Source organism: Schistocerca cancellata, chromosome 3 (assembly GCF_023864275.1).
Source record: "Schistocerca cancellata isolate TAMUIC-IGC-003103 chromosome 3, iqSchCanc2.1, whole genome shotgun sequence".
NCBI lineage: Eukaryota > Metazoa > Arthropoda > Insecta > Orthoptera > Acrididae > Schistocerca > Schistocerca cancellata.
In genome coordinates this window covers 568,661,353-568,677,383 of record NC_064628.1, presented here as the reverse complement: position 1 = coordinate 568,677,383, position 16,031 = coordinate 568,661,353, and positions in this window count along the sequence as shown.

The window sequence follows — 16,031 nt, the reverse complement described above, 5'->3', positions numbered from 1 at the left end:
AGGAAACAGATGCGCATAACAGCAGCGACCAACATCTGAAAATTATAAGTCATTCGGTCACCAACTCTGTAAACCACCTTGCCCACATCTCGTGGTCGTGCGGTAGCGTTCTCGCTTCCCACGCCCGGGTTCCCGGGTTCGATTCCCGGCGGGGTCAGGGATTTTCTCTGCCTCGTGATGGCTGGGTGTTGTGTGCTGTCCTTAGGTTAGTTAGGTTTAAGTAGTTCTAAGTTCTAGGGGACTAATGACCACAGCAGTTGAGTCCCATAGTGCTCAGAGCCATTTGAACCATTTTGTAAACAACCCATCTGTCGGATAAATGTGTACAAAAGCGCCTCACAAGCACCCAAAGCTAACTTAGTTATGACCCTGAACGATACGACACCACGGATATAACACCAAGCATACGACAGGGTGCGGATCGCGTAAATGAAAGTATGTTTAGAGGAATGTGTCAAGTTTCATCACACATGAGATGGAAGTCCTCTGATAGACGACGGGTTCACCTTTAATGATCGCAAGTAGAAAGTGCTTTAAACCACATACGGAACACGTAGCTGTATACGACTAGAAAGCAGGCTATATCACGTGACTAATGCATCCAGACAGAACACTGAAAAGAAATTGACCTTCAGCAACTTGCCCTTCTCTAGAATAAATCAGTCGACGTTTAAATCGTACCTATTTAAAGTTCTATCTCATTCGATCATCCCGTACACTCTCTGTTATCTTTTAACACAGATTCGAGTAAGTTTAGGCGTGAATGATTCTCTGTCCTCCTCAAAAGTATCAAATACAGTACTCAACTCACGTGCATCACTGCTACCTCAATCCACATGTACTATAATACGAACTCAACGGGAAAAAACTGACTACCTTCGCGACTCCGCTCTCCTCGAAGTCATCGTTCTCCCACATTCCTCTTGTTGCTGCATACTTGTCTCCATGTACAAATTGCTCCGTCCGAACCAGAAGATAAGTAAGTCCTTCCTCATTTTCACAGTATTTCGATGTATATTAGGTCAGTTTATACCTATGCGCTAATCATTTTTCGCATTTCTTTCGTTTTTATGTCAGATCCATCCATGCAACCGCGTCAAAACCTATCGTTCTGTGTTCTAAAATTGCCTGTAAATGTAACGCAGACGTATCCAGTCACCTCCACATTCAGAGAGCGCTTGCTCTTTTTTATGTATGTCTGTGTACATGCATATCCTCGCGAAAGGCTCCCAGGACAGGCGGTAGATTCGAGTTAAGTTTCGAATGTTGTTCCGCTACTAGTTATATCCGGAGCAGTGTTCAGATGTGTATCCACAATATGCCGCGCAGGGGGTAGTGTTTGAAGGTGGATCCGCCTCGCGCATTGTAGGAAGCTGTATTCGAATATAGATCCACAGTACACCATACCTGAGTTGGCATTCTAGTATGGATGTGCCGCATACTATATATCTGGACCTCTGTCCGGAGCGGATCCACCACACGCAGCATCCCCGATAGCGTTCGCGTGTGGACCATGCATACGTTACGTCCGGACAAGTATTCTATGCTCGAAGTTTGATCCACCAGCCGATGGGTGCCTTCTGCGAGGCGTGCATGTAAACAGACATACAGAAAATAGAGCAATTTCTTTCCGAATGTGGAGGTGATTGGATACATCTGTGTAACATTTACTGGCAATTTTAGAACACAGATTGATAGGTTATGTCACTGTCGCATGGATGGATCTGACATAAAATCGAAAGAAATGCGAAAACTGATTAGGGCATAGGAATAAACAAACCTAATACACACCGAAGTGCGGTGAAAATGAGGACATACTTGCTTGTCTTCTGGTTCACATGGGGCAATTTTACATGGAGTCAAGTATGCAGCAACAAGAGGAATGTGGGAAAATGATGACATCGAAGCGAGAGGAACATGAAGGTAGTCAATTTTTTTCTGTTAAGTTCGTATTCAAGTGTATGTCTATTGAGGTAGCAGTGACACGTGAGTTGACTACTGTAGTTGATACTTTTCAGAAGGTCAGAGAATCATTCACGTCTAAATTTACTCGCATCTGTGTTAAAGGATAACAGACAGTACACAGGATGATCGATTGAGATAGAACTGTTCTAGCAGTCTATGAGTCTGAGTATGTTTGGAGAAAACCGAACAGACAAGAAAGAAGAGACAGTAGGGCGTTTGTGCTGAGAGGAGACGAGGAAGAGTTCTGAGAGTGACCTAGGTCCGCTGATGTAAGAGGGAAGATTAGCCGTGATAGTCGGGCCTGTAGAGAGAAAGAGCAGGTTGACGGTGCTTTCCTAGGATTGGAGAGCTTTGCGGTATAGAGACGCATAGGAATAGAATATTTTTTTCGCATGCGGTAGAGATATACTGGATAAGTGCACTCTTTTGTGTCAAATGTGTATATACTGCATTGTAAAGTTACTGTGGTTTACATTGCCTGTCGCGGTGGCCGTGCGGTTCTGGCGCTACAGTCCGGAACCGCGGGACTGCTACGGTTGCAGGTTCGAATCCTGCCTCGGGCATGGGTGTGTGTGATGTCCTTAGGTTAGTTAGGTTTAAGTAGTTCTAAGTTCTAGGGGACTTATAACCTAAGATGTTGAGTCCCATAGTGCTCAGAGCCATTTGAACCATATTTTTTCTTTTACACTGTGTAGCGTCTGTATATATTGCATTGTACAGTTACTATTGTTTATGTTATGTGATGACTAGAGAAGAAGTCGTAAGGACGGTAGAGATATTTCCAGAGTAACAGCGGTCAAGTAGTGTTTTTCCGATACGAAAGCCAATCAATTTTGACCGCGATCGTAACATTTAACTGTAAGTACAATGTCATCAACGACTTCGGTATTCGAGAGTGCGAATATAATTTTTCGTCTGTTTGTCTCTAGTTACTCAGTGCTTTACATGATGCTGTACTTCGAAAATTTTTTTTGTTTTCTTCTAGTCTATGAGTCTGGGGATGTTTGTAGAAAAAGCGAGCACTCAATGAAGAAGAGACAGTAACGCACTTGTGTTGAGGCGAAGCGATCGCCAAATCTATGGAACAGTTGTGTGAAGGCCTTTCGTTCGTTGGTGTAGAAGGGCTGATTACCACTGAGTGTCGCATGTGTAGAAAGAAAGAGCATGTTCACAGCCCTTCCTTAGGAATGGAGGGCATTGAGGCATATAGTCGGTATTGTAAAGTGACTGTGGCTTACATTGTATAGGCTTTGTATATAATGGATTGTAAAGTTACTAATGCTTGTGTTATGGGATGAGTAGAGAGGAAGACCGTGTGTGTGTGTGTGTGTGTGTGTGTGTGTGTGTGTGTGTGTGTGTGTGTGTGTAGATTGAGGTTGCCGTGGAGGTAATTTAGCGATCTCTGTAAAAGTAAGCACAAAAAGTCTGAGGAAGAAAAGCAGGATCGTACTTCGATAACGGGGCCTTAGGAAACTAGGATGGTGAATTCGATAAAAAGGAATAAGAGTGATTAGTCGGTTCTGCTGGGATGTAGGAGGGTTGAGAACATTTGCGTATGTTGAGAGCTGGAAGGGTAGGAGGTTAATAGCGCATTCAGTATTATTTTCGTGAACATGTTCTGTTAGTGTACGAATTTGAATTTACACATAAGCTGAGACAACACGAAAGCGAGCGTTAACTGTTTCTGGGGACACTATACAATTTCGGGGAGGTTGACTGGGCTCTTATGTTGTTTCATAGTCAGATGATCGTATTAGATTGTCAGGGGAGGGCAGCGCTGGGATGTGTGCGGACGGTGTGTGTGAACTCGCTCTGAGCTATTCTGGCAACAGACATGAATGTGGAGATGTCTCACAAATAGGCCTGCAAGCAATGGTTTGCGGCCTTAGCCCGTGTGTTGGACCGCACTGATTTGAGGGGGGGGGGGGGGGGGCGACAGACGGTGCGCGCAGCCTGGCTTGTATAGTCATTTTCGGCGTGTAGGTGATATGAATTTCTCCGGTGTTAGGTGTGAATGTCATGTTTGAGGGGTCGAACAGAGACCTTTGAGCGAATTGAGAGCTGTGAGGCGTGTGACTTATTGTGGGTCAGGTTGACTGCGCGCGTCTCTTGGGTTATTTTGCTATGCGTTATTTCGACAGATTCGAGTACTGAGGCTGTTTACAGTTATGTGTACTGTATTATTTTGGAGCTGTTGGTAATGTGCTCTGAAATTAGGAGCGGTTTGCGTGTCTGCTGACTGTGAAACATGACCCCAGGTACATCAGGGCGAGTGCTTTTGTATGAGAGTGATATATACGCTCGATGCCTAAAGAAAGTGTACGCTATATATTTGTGGGACGATATAGAATATGAGTTCGAACTGGTTCTTATTTTTTCTACTTGGAGATTTTGTTAGATCGAATTGCGGAGGCAAGTAGCTGCAAGCGCGCGAGGGATGGGACTGCAGCATATCTCAGTCTCTCAGCGGTTAACTACAGGTGGAGCGATCGATGTTCCCGGCTTAGGTACTGGGGGGTGTGCTCTGGCGAATGTCCTAGACTGTGTGGATTGAACAACTGTATTCGGGTCATAGTTTAGTTAGAAAATTTACAGAGGAGTATGTCCAGCGCGATTATAAAGGTTCAGGCTGTGCAGGCTGTGACGTGTGTGGACACGTGCTCGTGATACGTGAGACAGGCAAAGCCGACGATTTTGAGTCATCACAGCTGACGTAGGTTAGTGGCTTTGTATTTGACACCAGTTAGTCAAATTAAGTAACTTGTAAGCATTTATTTCACTGTACACGTTTCTGTTGGTCATAGTATATGCACAATATGTGAGAAATTGGAACTGTTATAGTTTGCACTTGTGTTAATAATTCAGCAAGGGACTGGTTAACAGCATTGCTGGTTCTAAGGACAATTCCAAAAACTTAGTGAGTGCACCATTGGTGTTTTATTGACTTGTTATATTGTCTGCAAGACCCTTTGATGGTGATTGTGCACCTACACAGTCGCAACAGATGGCCGCTGGCCGTCTCTACAAGGACTACAGTGGGTCTGCACCTCTGATGGCCCACCAATACCATACTCTCTACAAATACTACAGTGGGTCAGCACTTTTGATGGCCCACGAATACCATTATTTCTACAAGGACTGCAATGGGTCTGCACCTCTGGTGGCCCACCAATACCACTATTTCTACAAGGACTGCAATGAGTCTGCACCTCTGGTGGCCCACCAATACCGTAATCCCTACCAGGAGTAGAGTGGGTCTGCTCGGTGATGACCTACCTACCAATATTCTACAAAACTTCGGCTGATTCTGTTGTGGGTTTGTTCTGTTGTGGCCCATTACCTGTCTCCATGTCAAGAGGCAGCACTGTCTTTCCGTTAGAAGGACAACACTACTTCTTCAAGACTGCATCTAAATCCACTACTTCCGTGTGCATTTTCTTTTCCTGGTCAGACATTGAGAAAAAAAAAGAGAAAACTGTAACTACTATTCTGATGGATGATCAGGACTTTCTTTATGAGATCAATGTTTGCTTTTGACCAACATTACATCAATAAGGGTGTGCATTAGATACCTTTTTTATTGTAATAATGAAAAATTTTTTCGTATCTGTATTGGCCACTGCCAGAAACAGTTTGTAAAATTATTGTGGGGAGCATTTAGGCTATATAAGTAGGCGGTATAGGTTTTTATTTTGGTAATGCCACGTAGCTCTCCGTGTGAAAATTACTGGCGGTGCTGTGTGCAGTCTTTGGCTGGTTGGCATTGTTGGAATATTCGCTTGTGTAGTATTGGGCAGTTGGATGCGAACAGTGCGTAGCGTTGCATAGTTGGAGGCGGGCCGTCAGCAGTGGTGGATGTGGGGTGAGAGATGGCCGAGTTTTGAGAGTGGACGATCTGGACGTGCGTCCGTCAGAAAAAGGAAATATGTAGGACTGGATCTCATGATGACTTTCGAACACCATTAAGGTAAATACATTGTTTGTTCTCCATCAAAATCTTTCATTTGTTAACTATGCCTATCATTAGTTAGTGCCTTCAGTAGTTAGAATCTTTCATTATCTGGCAGTATTGGCGCTCGCTGTATTGCAGTAGTTCGAGTAACGAAGATTTTTGTGAGGTAAGTGATTCATGAAAGCTATAGGATATTGTTAGTCAGGGCCATTTTGCTATTTGGTCACTCATGCTTCAGAATCATAAACTCAAACCTGTTTTTATTTAAGTGTTCTCACCACATTGTAACCTGTCTGAACGGATTATGAAAGAAGTCAATAAGCTTTGCAGACTTTATTGTACCAGAAAGCATCAGTATTAGGAAGATATTTACACTTATTTCAAATCGTGTTGAATGAAATTCCTCGTGACTACTGCATTACAACCTATTGTTGTACTGAAGACTGAAGAACCACCGAACCAAATCAGAGAGCCTTTACCTTTTCCGAATACACGTAATCTTCCACTCAAGGACACAATTGATTTGGCTATTAAAAATATATATTCCGCTGCAGACAAAAGGAGAAAACTACCCAGTAAAGCAAATGCAAAGAAACTATATATTGGTCAGAAGGTTCTCATTAAAGCTCATTCATTGTCACATAATAAAAAAACACTTGAGTCACAAATTCTTTCTGATTTACAGTGGACCTTACAGTATCTGACGTATACCACATGATAATTGCATTGAAGTTGAAACTCTGTGTACTAGGAAGAATAAAGGATTGCACCACATTTCACATGTAAAACCGTTTATTGACAGATAATCTGCTTTTCAACTTACTCTTTGCCATAAAATTTTTCGCTACACATTACTAATACGCTTTGTCACACTTACAAACTATCAACATGCCACCATGTTTCAATGTTAACTATCCAGTCAAGAATCCAGGGAACTTATTTAGGCAGTAATTTTGAATGCATTTAAGTAGTGAACAAACGACACGGTGTTATTGTGTGTACATTCATGCTTGTTCATTTCACGATTACATAACGACTATAAGGCTTACATACTTAGAACATATAGTGGTACTGCTAATGCCATTTTAATGCAACATTGTGGTTTACTTGAAAATACATTCTGGATTTAAAATACTTTTTGAGAGATACCAGATGACACAGTGTTTAATTAACTTGACAGCTACACGATTATATCACGACGCTACTAATGAGTGACACAATTTATGTTACTGCTTTTGCTCTGTGTCTGTTTTATATCTACACAGTTTTTCTGAATTCTTCTGGAAAGTACAACACGTTTTAGTAGTAACTTTTGTGGTATAGCTACAAGGAGACAGTCTACTCCTTAGCACAACAATACGTTACACTATAGTACTTTCTTGATCACGCTAATGTATGTAATAACTACGATATCTATACGCATAGCATTACAATTTTGTTTATGACGAGGTAAGTACATTGACTTCTACAGAACTTTGCTTACTGAGGACAATAACTACGACACTTACCACATTTTTACCCTTAAGTTATGACAGAGATTATCTTACAAGACGCACAGTTTTGTGGTACAGTACACGTATTTGAGTGATTAATTTTGTACTTAAAACACCTATTTTTAAAGATTTTTGAATTACAAAGATACAAAGAAGGTTTTCGGTGATACATTTCATTCCATTGATGTAATCTGTAACACCTGAGGGTATAATTACATATCCTCAGGGAGTACTCGCCTACTTTGTGTACTAATTGTGTGGCAAGCACTAGGAGCCCTAGCTAATATGGTATTTGCTTATACAACTTTACACATCTGTGCCATATTTCTCTAACACAGAATTACACAGCTATCTGATCATTTAACTGAGAGAGACAATCTTTTTTTTTACTAGATCAGTGATATACGTTTATGCAATTACACTGTTGGATAAGTTCACACTTATGAAATTGTATTTTGTCTGTACTTTGTGAACTCTTCATATATTTTGGAACCATTGTGATACTATGAGAGCTTTGAATGATGTATTTGGTATGGGATCATGATTTTTGAAGTATGTTTGTGGTAGATGTCACTATTGAAATGAGCAGAGAATTTTTATTTAGGTTTTCAAATTCCTGAAAGAAGTTGCGACGATGATGTTATTATGACAACGATGCGTAGTATGCCGTTGACGTATGTTTATGATCAATAAGCTAATGCTATATGAGGAATTTGATTATTGTTGGTATTTATTATGATGAAATATTGAAGAAGTGTCGACGAATATGTGTATGGGTTATAAGGAATAATGAGTAGTGGTTCGGCACTCTGATTTGTGAAAATTAATGTTGGAAACCAAGAATCGTAGTTTAAGAGTAATGAAATGTGTGTATCTGCGTGAATGTATCACAACACTACTATTCAAGAGATTTCGTTTATTTTGAAAGAGTATATGAACACAACAGTAGGTTTTAGGAACAACAGGTGTAGATAGGACTTTTTTGGGAATAATGATGAACTAAGGGACATCTCGAAGAAGTAAAGAAAGTTTTGTTTGCAAATCAAATACGATAAATACTGCAGTACCAAATGTCATACTGAAAACAAACCCTGTCTTTTCCTTTCCTGTCATTCTGCTATGTGTTAATGTACCCTTGTGTATTTATGTTCTTCCTGTGTGTATGTGTTTATCTGATAAGAGTTATGTTGCAGATTTTTTCTAATACTAAGCTACATTCACTGTGATGAGGTATTCTGATATCCTCAAATATAAGTTAAATTAATAATATCTTATTTACGTTGTAAAGATGTGTAGACATTATTTATTCTCTTCTGTTTTAATGCTCATGTGTGAAGTTTATGTTTTGAAAGCTCTTCTCATTTTTTTATTTATTTACTTATGTCATAATTCCTGTAACAGTGATGTATTTGTTTATTTCTATTCTTTTGTAAAGCCTGTATTACTACAAATGTTGTCTACATCGTTATGTTCTTTAGTGATGTTTGCTGTAACTTTATAAATGTGTTCTTATGCCATAAATTTGTAATTGTATAGACACCAGTTCTTCAAACGGAGATTCATTTCAATGCACACGTTTCTGTTGATAATAGTATATGCATAATAGGTGAGAATTTTAAAAAAGGGGACTATTCGTGCTCACACATGTGTTGATATTTCAACAAGGGACTGGTTACAAGCACTGCTGCTTTTAAGGACATTTCAAAATTTGTTTTTATGAGTGCACAAGTGATGGTTTATGGACTTGCTATACTATCTGCAAGACTGTAATGGTGATTGTGCATCCGCACAGTTGCTATGGATGGCTGCTGGCCATCTCTATAAGGGCTACAGTAGGTCTACACCTTTGATGGCCCACCAATACCATTATTTCAATAAGGAATGCAGTGGGTCTGCACCTCTGGTGGCCCACCATACCAAAATTTCTACCATGACTACAGTAGGTCTGCTCTGTAATGACCTACCTACAAATATTCTTAAAAACGTCGACTGACTCTGTTGTGGGTTTGCTCTGTTGTGGCCCATTACCTGTCTACATGTCAAGAGTCAGCACTGTCTTTCTGTTGGAAGGACAACACTACTTCTTAAACACAGCATGCAAATCCACTACTTCCGTGTACATTTTCCTTTACTGCTCAGACTTTGAGGAAAAAAAACTGTAATTACCACTGTGATGAATGATAAGGACTGTCTATATGAGAACAATTTTTGCTTTTGACCAACATTGTATCAATAATTATGTGAATTTGATATGTTTGTTGTCGTTAATCTAAAAAAAATGTAGCAAATGTGTATTGACCACTGCACAAAACAATTTGTAAAGTTTTATGTGGGGAGCATGGGGGCTATTTAAGTAGTCTGTTTAGGTTTTTATGTCGGTAACGCCACGTAGCGCTCTTTATGAAAACCACTGACTGTGCTGTGAGCAGTCTGAGGCTGATTGGACTCATTGTTTGAATATTCGCTTGTGTAGTGTTGGGCAGTTGCGTGTGAACAGCACGTAGCGTTGCGCAGTTGGAAGTGAGCTGCCAGCAGTGGTGGATGTGGGGAGAGAGATGGCCGAGTTTTGAGAGCAGACGATCTGGACGTGTCTGTCAGAAAAAGGAAATATGTAAGACTGGATGTCATGATGACTTTTGAACACTGTTAATGTAAATACATTGTTTCTTCTTTATCAAAATCTTTCATTTACTAACTATGCCTATCAGTAGCAAGTGCCTCCGTAGTTAGAATCTTTCATTTAGCTGGCAGTATTGGCGCTCGCTGTATTGCAGTAGTTCGACTAACGAAGATTTTTGTGAGGTAAGTGATTCATGAAAGGTATAGGTTATTGTTAGTCAGGGCCATTCTTTTGTAGGGATTATTGAAAGTCAGATTGCGTTGCACTAAAAAAAATTGTGTGTTAGTTTAGTTATTATCAGAGTAAGTAAAGAGAGAAATTTCTGAGTACGTTCAGTTTTGCTCAGCTGTTTGAAAATAAAATAACGTAAGGGGTTTATCAGCACAGTCACTGATAATTTTTTCAAGGCGGCGTTACAGTACAGATTACTTATATCCCTAGGCTAACTTGTGCTGAAAGCAGGCAGTTGGAAACATAGCAACAGTAGACACTCATTGAGTCGCTCTACTATGCAGGTCAGGAAGAAGTTATATATACATGCAATAGCCTTTTTATTATCTTTGTTGTGAGTTTAAATTCTCTTTACTGTTATCTTTCTCCCCAAAAAATGCCAATATCCAAAGGTATTGCCTGGAAGAGCATAAGAACTTGGTGCTGGTTGTTTCTATATTCCAGAAGTGATTGCTTTGCTATCTTCTGTCCAGGCTGCATGCTGCAGGTTGCAGTATGTAGCAACTGGCATGGAAAAAACAGAAGAAGACGTTGCGCTGCTGCGACTCAGCTATCAAATCCTTCACAGAAATGCACATTATCTAACAATAAGGTACATAAATGTTTCTCTTTCGTTCATGCATCTTTCATGTATAGGAGATGTGAGCATATAATCTTTCGCAGAACATAATTTTTACTCACAAAGGTGAGCATTAAGGGGGGGACGTTGATGAAATTGACCATAAATTTAATTTCAATTTATTCTTTATTTCTTACTACAACTCATGGACAACACGATCCCAAAGTTTGAATGTAGAAATCACTTCCAAAATGCCTGAAAACTAATTAAAAGTGTGATGCGGCCTCCCTGCCACGCCCACGTTTGGAAGCAGCACTTCAGTACCAGCTCAGTGAACGATTCTGTGTATTACTTTCAACCAAACGAGTGCGGGATACATCTACTAGGCCATGACACATACTTCTTCGTTTTATACATCATCTTTGACTCTGTTCCGTATCTTTTAAACAACAACAAAGTAGCTGCATCGTTTATGACGAAGCAATTCTTTTTTGCTTTGTGATAATAACGGAGATTTATACAGACGTTCGATTCTTTATACATCCAGTTATGCCACGATCACAAAGAGTGTATAAAAAACTGGATAAACTACATTTGAATAAGTTAGTAAATGGAAGATGTGAGAAACAACGACAAACCGGCAATGAGTCTACGCTCGAAGTAAGAACATTTGCTGAAAAATGTGAACTCGTCTCCTAACAGCTTCAAGCGAAAAACTGGCAAGGTGAATGGTGCATACTACAGTGATGAATCTTGGTACACTGGATTTAGATTAATTGACTGGATTTAGATTAACTGATTGCAGCAGTGAAATTTTCTTGTCTTTGTGAGACGTGTGGTAGTGATAACATTCAGATTATAAATGATGTTAAGGGAGTAGGCTTAGCAGCCAATCTGCATATTGTGTGCAAAAAATGTGATACTGATAGCTCATTCAAAACTACTAAATGTAAAAACTGGTACTATGAAGCTAATATGTGGTTTACCTATGGATTGAGGTGCATTGGAGTTGGGAGAGAAGGGGGAGATTTATTGTGTGGAATAATGAATATGCCAGCGCCATCTCTGAGATTTACACAAATAAATTGTGTACTGGAAAACAAAATTTCTGACGTGTGTGAGGACAGTATGATAGCATCTACAGTAGAAGCTATTGCAGACAATGAGCTGTTAGATGGAATCGATTCATGTCATGTTAGAACAGATCTGGTTGTGTCATGTGATGGTACATTCATGAAAAGAGGGCCTACAAGTTTATATGGAGTGTGAAGTGACGTAAATGTTGATACATGAAAGGTATTAGATGTTCAAGTTATGAGCAAATTCTGCCATATCTGTGTACTTAGTGGAGAATGTGAAGAAGATGTAACAGGACATAACTCCAGAAAAACATTTTCTGGTTCTAGTTGTGGAATGGAAGGAGCAGGTACGCAAGTTATTTTTTGAGATCAGTCAAGGAACGTGGTGTCAGATATGTGAAATATCTCGGGGATGGTAACTCCAATACATTCAAGTCTGTGAACGAGAGCTAACCTTATAGAGAATTTTCAATTGAGAAACTTTAATTCATAGGTCACATCAAGAAGACAATAGGCTCAAGATTGAGGAAACTTGTCAGTGATGTGAAGAGCAAAAAGATGGAAGAGGGAAAGGGCATTGGTGGGCACAAAAGACTCACAAAGAAGATGATAGACTCTCTCCAAGTGCATTATGGCAAGGCTATCAGACAGAACCTATCCAGTGTAATTGACATGAAAAGTGCTGTGTGGACTACATATTTCCACGTGTTGCCAACGGATGAACACCCTATTCATAATCTGTGCCAGATTAGCTGGTGTAAATATCTACAAGCTCAGAGAAATAACAACCCCTACATTTACAAGGAGAGGCTTCCAAATTGTATCCTGGATGTTGTCAAGCCCACTTAGACGTTTCTGGCCGATCCTGCACTTTTCAAAAAGTGTGTTCATGGCAAACCCCAAAATCCTAACAAATCTCTAGATTGTCTCATATTTAAACGATGCCCTAAAAACACATTTGCATTTGCTACAGTTGCAGAATTGCAACTTATGATGGGAACGCCGAGAGGATGAAAGTTTTAGAAACAATGGGCTTCTAGATAGGAAATAATACTCAAGACCTCCTCAGAAAATTCGATTTACAGCAAGTCTCGGTAGCTGACAAGTCAGCTGAAGACCTGGTAAAGGAAAGAAGACAGACAACAAGAAACCAGAAGAGAAGCCTTGAAGCGAAAGACGACCCAGAGTACAAATGTGGTGCCTTCTGAAGAAGAGACGTAAGGAAAAAAGTTAGGCTGAACTTTAAATAGTGTTTACTAACAAGTTTGTTTTTCAACGTTTATGTACCTTTTCCTGATATTCTGTGAATTTTGAATTATGAAATTTTGTACACATATTTCTGTAAACCTAATAAACGTTGTATCAAGACCAAATTTTGAAATTCTGATTGCAAGCTGAAATATGGGGCACAGTGTTTGGAATTATGCATGAATTTAAAATTGTACTTGTGGAATTATAATTAAAAAATTATGAAAATTCTTCTATTTCACCTATTCTAAAAAGCACATGAGAGAAACTTACAACATATAAAGAGAGGAACAGATAAATTTTTGTAGAAGTCTCTTGAATACTATTATTGGAAGAAGAAACATACATCATTTTTTGAAAATAAATCTTAAAATTTCATTTAAATAAAGTTGAATATATATAACCAAAGGATTTGATATGTATATGTGTTACTTTCATGTAAAGAGTGGTATAAATCTCATTGCCATATCTCCAAAACTGTGGATTTGGTGCATTTTAGAAATAGTTTACGTTTTTCATCAACGTCCCCCAGCAAAATATACATTAGAAAGACTTTTCAAATATCTTAGTCATCAGTAGATCTTCTCTTTACTGTACATGTCTACTTTTCAGTTTCTACAAATTGGATTCACTGTTTTGTATGTGAGTGGTATGCACTTCTGTCTGTACAAGTTGGATTCGTTGTTGGTGAGGACTGAATGGAGGGTAACGCTTTGGGATGAATAGCTGTTCATTTATGTAACACAGCCTGTAGGCAGCGTAGAGAAAGAAGTGGCATCACTTTCAGCGGAAACCTCTCATCGTTTTGCAGGACAGTGCATGAGCAGGTATGGTGCAAGTTGTGACTGATCTGTTCAATCAATGGGGTTCACAAGTGCTATAACAGATGTAAGAATCTGGGAGGAAGGAAGCACATAATGACATTTACGAATCGGTGGACAATAGACCATTCCAATCGAAGTGCCAAAGCAACCTACACTGCTAAAGATAACCAACTATTTCCTCATCACTGATAAAGGGCTAAACACAATACTGATGACCGCTTGGAAGGATAGTAAAACTATGTAACATGCAGCTCACTTGTATAAGTTGTACATAAACATATGCCATTATCATAGTTCCAACCCTCATATACAGAGATAGATAACATCTGAACACGTCAGCTCTTAGTCTGATTACACCGCCATATTAGCAAAAAACTGGTCAGCATTAAGGAATCCTGGCTTTAGTGTAAAAATGAGGTATTCGCAGACAATACGATCTTCCACGTGATAAAAAGTAACCATATCACTCCTCACCATGTTCTAACCGTTAAACATTTGAGAAAATGTTCCCTGTTAACAAGTACTGCCTCGAAGTGGGAAAAGCACACCAGAGACAGCTTGTAGTGCGCAGTCCACTGTGCTAATGGTAATCTGATACTGTCAGCTACCCTCTTTAATATACCAATAACAATGCCATTGCGGCGGTGCAGGTCGGTCTCTCACTTGCAATTAAACAATCTGTTCACCTACCTGTGTAGGCTTCAGGTTATCTGCCCCTTCACTCTTATATGTTAGATACTGGTTTGGCCGGCAAAAGCAGTGTTGATGAAAACACGACTGAATACCTAACACGCAAAGGCCACATAACTCCACGCCATGGGCAGTAGCTGAAAGTTAGTTAAACTACCGAACGTTCGGGATTCTTGGATGAGTCATTTGAAGAAACGTCAAAAATTTCCTTATGTTGGTTTACTGTCTTTAAAAGAAAGAAAATGACTCTCAATTACATATTTGACATCCCAACATCAGTTTTGCATTATTACTTACGGTCTCTGTAACAAGTTCACATCCTAAAGTAGCCAGAAGGTAGTTAGTCTGACTCGAAACTTCGAATGTCATAAACAGTCATTGACCCAAGACCACTAGCGAGTTAGCCGGCCTCGGTGGCCGTGCGGTTCTAGGCGCTTCAGTCCGGAACCGCGGGACTGCTACGGTCGCAGGTTCGAATCCTGCCTCGTGCATGGAGGTGTGTGATGTCCTTAGGTTAGATAGGTTTAAGTAGTTCTGAGTTCGAGGGGACTGATGACCTAAGATGTTAAGTCCCATAGTGCTCAGAGCCATGTGAACCACTTGCGAGTTAACGCACTCACTCTTTTAGGAGGCTTCTTGGGAAGAGGTGCTCGCCATAATGTCTCGTTAACTGCACAACACCCGCCACGCGGAGCTTATGAACGACATGATCCTAAATAATCCACTCACAACGCTCAAAAGTTCACAAAATGCTCAATGCTGCAGTCGTTCTTCGTTAACGACACGAGAACCAATGAAACACTAGCAGGGGGGCTACCTGTGTACAAGGCCACTCTGCATTGTTGTCAAATTTATTCAAGATGGCCGCGATGTCGTCATCAAAGATGACGGCTCGTAGACTTGGCAACAGCACATGATGTCATTCAAGTAGACGGATTTTGGTGAGAAAATAGGCCAATTGGGTTATGTCCACTAACCTTACCCTCCAGAAAAATGGCAGGAAATTTGAATTTTGGAGGGAAAATAGGCCAATTGGGATACGTCCACCAACCTGACCCTCCAGAACAAATTGGCGCCAGATTCGAATTCCAACATGGTAATGGCAGCAAAACCATACTTGTCTTTATTATTATTCATTATCATTCACCATTCATTATTATTTGTTGATTATTATTATTATTTATTATCATTTATTATTATTATTGGCCTACCTCCACTAACATAGAAAATGGCGCCATGTTCAAATTCACACACCATAATGTCTTGAAAACCATACTTCTATTTATTATTATTATCATTTACTATTATTTATTAGCATGTATTATCATTTATAATTATTTATTCAAGACAGCCGACTTTTGCGGCAAGAA